The following is a 5,807-nucleotide window of genomic DNA, read 5'->3' on the forward strand; positions in this document are numbered from 1 at the left end:
CAATTCATGGGGTCACATGACTGAGTGACTGAACTGAACCACAATTAATAACTAATAACTTTATGTATTTTATTGTTATTTTTCTTATGTCTCTCACCACCAGAGAGGTTAATATTCTATTGGCTAATTTTCTTCCTTATTCCTGGGTATTCATTGGAAGGACTGACACTGAAGCTGATACTGGACTGGGGGCAGGAGGAGAAGGGGACTACAGAGGATGAGATGGCTGGATGGCATCACCAACTCGATTGACATGATTTGGGGTAAACTCCGGGAGTTGGTGATGGACAGGGAGGCCTGGCGTGCTGCGATTCATGGGGTCGCAAAGAGTCGGATACAACTGAGTGACTGAACTGAACATGCTTATGAGATATTGCTATTCTCTTACTTATATATTGGAGCTCCTTTGTAACTATCAATACTTTTCTTGCTATAAAAGTTGTAAACATTTTCCTCTGACAGTTCACTTGTCTCTTCACTTTGTTTAATTTTATTCCATTTCTTAGTCTCCCTCTACATCTGCTTTGTTTCAAACACTTGGCTTCTTAAATGTACTTTGAACAGATTTCGCAGTGGCTATACCCCTTGCCAACAGTGCTTTTGCTCAGATGTTCACCCTTCACCATCTCTAGTTCTTTGCTCATAAGCTCACTGTCACCTCTTAGTGAGGCCTGCACTTATAGCGTAAATAACTTTAACACACTTATACTTCTGCCAAAGCCAAGGCAGATCAGATTTCCTATATTCTGTTCTTTTATCCCAGCACTTATGAATTTCTAACAGACCATATATTTTTTTCTTTGTTTTCTTTTCTACTAAAATTTAAACTTCACTAGAGTAGGTATTTTTATTTGCTTTTATTATGTTCCCTAGGTATCTCCCAAACTTAAAACAGTGGTTTGTACAAGTTCAGTTCAGTTCAGTCGCTCAGTCATGTCCAATTCTTTGCGACCCCATGAATTGCAGCACGCCAGGCCTCCCTGTCCATCACCTACTCCCAGAGCTCACCCAAACTCATGTGCATCGAGTCAGTGATGTCATCCAGTCATCTCATCCTGTGTTGTCTCCTTCTCCTCTTGCCCCCAATCCCTCCCAGCATCAGAGTCTTTTCAAATGAGTCAGCTCTTTGCATGAAGTGGCCAAAGTATTAGAGTTTCAGCCTCAGCATCAGTCCTCCCAGTGAACACCCAGGACTGGTCTCCTTTAGGATGGACTGGTTGGATCTTCTTGCAGTCCAAGGGACTTGCAAGTGTCTTCTCCAACACCACAGTTCAACAGCATCAATTCTTCGGTGCTCAGCTTTCTTCACAGACCAACTCTTACATCCATACATGACCACAGGAAAAACCATAGCCTTTGTTGGCAAAGTAATGTCTCTGCTTTTGAATATGCTATCTAGGTTGGTCATAACTTTCCTTCCAAGAGGTAAGCATCTTTTAATTTCATGGCTGCAATCACCATCTGCAGTGATTTTGGAGCCCCCAAAAATAAAGTCTCACACTGTTTCCACTGTTTCCCCATCTATTTGCCATGAAGTGATGGGACCGGATGCCATGATCTTCGTTTTCTGAATATTGAGCTTCAAGCCAACTTTTTCACTCTCCTCTTTCACTCTCATCAAGAGGCTTTTTAGTTCCTCTTCACTTTTTGCCATAAGGGTGGTGTCATCTGCATATCTGAGGTTATTGATATTTCTCCCAGCAGTCTTGATTCCAGCTTGTGCTTCTTCCAGCTCAGCATTCCTCATGATGTACTCTGCATATAAGTTAAATAAGCAGGGTGACAATATACAGCCTTGACATACTCCTTTTCCTATTTGGAACCAGTCAGTTGTTTAATGTCCAGTTCTAATTGTTGCTTCCTGACCTGGATATAGTTTTCCCAGGAGGCAGGTCAGGTGGTCTGGTATTCCCATCTCTTGAAGAGTTTTCCACAGTTTATTGTGATTCACACACTCAAAGACTTTGGCATAGTTAATAAAGCAAAAGTAGATGTTTTTCTGGAACCCTCTTGGTTTTTCGATGATCCAGCAGATGTTGGCAATTCTATCTCTGGTTCCTCTGCCTTTTCAACATCTGGAAGTTCATGGTTCATGTATTGCTGAAGCCTGGCTTGGAGAATTTTGAGCATTACTTGCCCAAGTTAGGTATCTGAAAATATTTGCTGAAATGAATCAATTATGTTTACTTTTTTCAAATAAGCTGTTAATGGTGTATCTAATCAAATTAAAAAAGGGATATCTTCATGAATACATGTATCTTTATCTCATAATGGCAAGGCATACATACTCCAAGACTGAGTAAATATTGCCTTTTCTTATTATACTTGCATAATAATTATCGCTATTAATTTATACTTATATTCTAGCTCCAACTAGAGTATAGTTGGGCAAGGTAAAAAATATAAAAGATTTTTTAGTGAAAAATTAGGTGAAATAACAGCAATTATCATACAGCTCATTCTTTACTCACTGATGACCAGTAGGATCTTTATCAGTAAAATCTCAATCTCATTTGTACAAATTTTTGAACTCTATTTTCTTTTACTCTACAGTAAATTTATTTAAATTAATTTTATACCTAATGTTGTAACATTAGATGTTTGGGGAACAGCTGTTCCATATTTACTAGTTGAGTCCTTTTTGATTTCTAAGAAAATTCCTCCCCTAAACTTCATTCAGCTCTTCTATTAGCTGACATAACATCTCCCATATATATACTCTATATCACATCAATGTCATAATTTATCTTTTATTTATTTGATATTATGATATTTCTTTTACTTATTCAAGTTTATCTTCTGATTGAGTCTAATAAATTACATAAAACTTTTGCCACATATTTTAACATTTCATATGTCTACACAGAGTGGAGCTCAAAAGCATACATGGAAAACTAAAGAATATTATATAATAAAATTAACAGCTGTGATAACTTCAATCAGAAAAGGAAATAAGAACACTTCTAGAAATATTTTGAAAATTTGAAATATTTCAGAAATGTTTTTTGAAATAATCTTACTAAAGAGTCCCTTGGACTGCAAGGAGATTCAACCAGTCCATTCTGAAGGAGATCAGCCCTGGAATTTCTTTGGAAGGAATGATGCTAAAGCTGAAACTCCAGTACTTTAGCTACCTCATGCGAAGAGTTGACTCATTGGAAAAGACTCTGATTCTGGGAGGGATTGGGGGCAGGAGGAGAAGGGGACGACCGAGGATGAGATGGCTGGACGGCATCAGTGACTCGATGGAAGTGAATCTGAGTGAACTCCGGAAGTTGGTGATGGACAGGGAGGCCTGGTGCGCTGCGATTCATGGGGTCACAAAGAGTTGGACACGACTGAGCGACTGAACTGAAGTGAACTGTATATTCTTATGTATGTTATTAAGCTCACCCATTTTTAATAATTTAATTTACTCAATTTCATTTCTAGGGGTGCTATTTGATACTTTTAAAAATGTGCCAGGTCATTTTTACGTTTTCTTGTCTCATACACATAATTTTCCAGTTTGTCTTCTAGTTCTTTAAATAACAAAAAAAGCCTAATTTTACAATAGCTGTTTTGGTAATTCCAATAATCTGAAATCTCAGTTTGTTATCTCCACGTATTCTTGTAGAGGGTAGAGTAATGGACTACCCAAAGTATTCACAGCCTCTTTCCCTGAACCTGTGAGTATGAGCCTTACATATATGACAAAGTGAAGTCGCTCATTTGTGTCTGACTCTTTGCAACCCCATGGACAGAAGCCTACCAGGCTCTGCCATCCATGGGATTTTCCAGGCAAGAATACTGGAGTGGGCTACCATTTCCTTCTCCAGGCTATCTTCCCAACCCAGGGATTGAACCTGGGTCTCCTGCACTACAGACAGACGCTTTACCATCTGAGCCACCAGGGAAGCCCATAGGACAAAAGGAACATGGTTAAACTTAAAATTCTGAGGGGAGGAAGCATGATTAAATTTGCATGACATGATTAAATTTAAAATTTTGAGAGGAGGAGATTATCCTGGATTATTGGTGTGGACCCAGTTTTAATCCCAGGTCCTTATCATAAGAAGGCAGGACAGTCAGAGGCAGAAGAAAAGATATGATGATGGGAGGAGAGGTGGAAGTGATATGAAGGGGCTATGGTCTAAGGAATGCAGGTGAGCCTCTAGTTGTTGGAAATGGCAAGGAAAGAGATTCTCTTTTAGAGCCTCTTGAAAGAATACAGTCCTATTGACTCCTTTATTTTTAGGACTCGACCTCTAGAACCATAAGATAATAAACATATGTTGTTTTAAGCCCCCAACCTTGTGGCAATTAGTAACAGTAGGACACCAATAAAGTTATCTGACAATTTCTGTTTCAGGCACCTTTTTCTTATGTGTTTCATTATTTTTTCATCCTGGTTTCCCTATAAATATTTGTCTTCCTTGAAATTATTTGCAAGACATTTTCATGGCAGAGGGTGACGGTGAAGTCCTCTGAAGAACATTTACTTCTATTGAATCCAGTCTACTGTAAAGCATTTTCAGGTTGTGACTATGTCTTTGGAACAAGTAAATTGCCTTGCTTATATTTTTGTGCCTTCTCGTTTCCATAATATCATATTTTTTCCTACCAGATCTTACTTTCTGTTCTCATGTCTTTGGTTGTTTGTAAGTGCATCAGTGCAGCATGAGAAGATAGATGAAACGGTTTGCGAGTAGGAGTACAGTGCTCTGTGAAAGACCATTTTCTCCAAAGAAATGCCACAAACAGTTAGGGAAGAGGAAAGATTTCTAATAGGTTGCCTGAGAAAAGAGCAGGGATGGCCTCTAGGCTTTCACATAGTTGTTATTATACTTATATTGCTCCTGCATTATGGTCACTTTTTCCCCCCTCTTCTGTTGTTGTCTTCGTGTTTGTTGCTGTTATTGCAATGTCCTCTGCTTTTCATCTTACCTACACTGTTTAAGAAACCCAAGGATTTAGAGGAAGTAGTTTGAAGTTAAAATCAAGAAAGAAATGGTGGCTACATGCAGTATAGGTTTTATGGATACCTGAGAATATTATGTTATCATTAAGCAAATGACAAAGAATGGTACTATTTTGCTTTCCACGAAGAAGTTAACAATGTTGTACAATGGATTACACATTCATATCACTTCTAAAGGCAGATGCAAAGATGACTCAGAGTTTTTCCAGGCTTAAAGACTATAAGCATTATCAAGAAACCTAAACCAAAGACAGCTGCTTCCTTACTATCACCTGTGTAGCAGCAAGATGCCAGGAAGAAATCAAGCCAGGGTATGATAATTATGCTATGGATATATTGGTACCCTAAAGGACATTGATTAGTTAGCATTATGAAACTTGCTGCTGCTAAGTCACTTCAGTTGTGTCCGACTCTGCGACCCCATAGACGGCAGCCCACCAGGCTCCCCCGTCCCTGGGATTCTCCAGGCAAGAACACTGGAGTAGGTTGCCATTTCCTTCTCCAATTATAAAACTTAATTATTGACTATTACTAAACAAGTGTTATTATCCTTTAAAGTAAGCATTGATATATTACAGACATTTTCAAGAAAGATAAATGACATAGGATAATTATAATTAAATTCATATATATACACATACACCATATTCATTTAAGAATAATAAACATTTTAGCTCTTTGTAATTAAGTATCTGAGGTCATGCATCTGGAACCCAGTAGTCTGTGTTCAAAGTAGCTAGGTTGGACATGAAATCTATCCAGAAATAAGTGTCTCTGTGATTGCTACAACCTGAAATGCACATGTATATATGCTATGGCCCATGTAATACGTTAGGCCATCTTAAAT

The 5,807-nt window shown here is 38.3% G+C and overlaps 1 non-coding gene across 1 annotated transcript; it reads right to left on the bottom strand.

The window, feature by feature from the left end:
• Positions 1-3,824: 3,824 nt before the first annotated feature.
• Positions 3,825-3,896, bottom strand: TRNAY-GUA (transfer RNA tyrosine (anticodon GUA)). The gene has a single exon. It is a non-coding gene; the product is annotated as a tRNA-Tyr (tRNA).
• Positions 3,897-5,807: the final 1,911 nt, after the last annotated feature.

The sequence above is a fragment of the Ovis canadensis genome, chromosome 5, assembly GCF_042477335.2.
Source record: "Ovis canadensis isolate MfBH-ARS-UI-01 breed Bighorn chromosome 5, ARS-UI_OviCan_v2, whole genome shotgun sequence".
NCBI lineage: Eukaryota > Metazoa > Chordata > Mammalia > Artiodactyla > Bovidae > Ovis > Ovis canadensis.